Source organism: Halyomorpha halys, unplaced genomic scaffold (assembly GCF_000696795.3).
Source record: "Halyomorpha halys isolate HHAL.00 unplaced genomic scaffold, Hhal_1.1 Scaffold275.1, whole genome shotgun sequence".
Lineage (NCBI taxonomy): Eukaryota > Metazoa > Arthropoda > Insecta > Hemiptera > Pentatomidae > Halyomorpha > Halyomorpha halys.
This window is the reverse complement of record NW_027113216.1, coordinates 212,247-213,126: the sequence shown is the minus strand read 5'-3', so window position 1 is coordinate 213,126 and position 880 is coordinate 212,247. Positions and strand designations below refer to the sequence as shown.

At 28.4% G+C, this 880-nt stretch overlaps 1 long non-coding RNA gene across 1 annotated transcript; it reads left to right on the top strand.

Moving 5' to 3' along the window:
- Window positions 1-21: 21 nt before the first annotated feature.
- On the top strand, window positions 22-669 carry LOC136796612 (uncharacterized). The gene is made up of 2 exons (XR_010844358.1): window positions 22-116; window positions 505-669. It is a non-coding gene; the product is annotated as an uncharacterized lncRNA (long non-coding RNA).
- The last annotated feature ends 211 nt before the right edge of the window (window positions 670-880 follow it).

Genomic DNA, 880 nt, shown 5'->3' with positions numbered 1-880 from the left:
TAAACTGAATTGTATTTTCAGAGTGAAAAATATACAAAATATCTACCGTAAATCAGCAGAACCACCTTTAGATTTAATGGTCAATTGTTTTTTCAACTCGAGCGCAGAATCTTACCGTAAGTTCACGAATTCTGTAAGATCTGGTACTAATGTAAATGTCGCTTTAGCATAGTATGTTTGAAAAAAAATATCTCGATGGCCAACTCCAAAAATGTTAAGTATTAACTTCGAATTTGTTAAAAATTTAATTAAAATGTTTAATTTAGCTCTAAGCCAATGGGTGAGAAAATGCAAAAATATGCAATTAAGTTGCGAAACGTCGCCAAATTATAGTTTTATTATTTATTGATCCTCAAAACCCACAAAAATATGTATTAGCAACAGAAAAAAATGTTACCAGTATATATGTATAACAAGTGTTTGATTATCAATAATAAATAAATAACAAATAATAAAATTGCTGAATGTTGTTATTAACTATTGTAATTACAAATATGTTGACAGCCAAGGATATTGAAAAAAGAAATTTACAACAAAATCTCTTCAAGTCAGAGCTGGAGCATGCGAAAACCAAATTGTGGCAAAAGAACTATAAATGAATTTAACACAAAACCAAACGGCAAAAATTTCGTAATGATTAAAAAGAAATAAAATCATATTAGATGTCAATTTTTTTACCATGTGTATAAGATTAAACGGGTTGAGGTTATCAATATAAGATCTCTAAATTGTAACACCTATTTATTTATAAGTAGCAAGTAGCTCATTGGACTTTGGACTTAGACATTTTCCTATAATTACTAGGAAAGGAAGACTTGATATAGCAGAAGCTAAAAACCAACCTTCCTATATTAAGGCGTTGTAACTATAAATCCTTTAA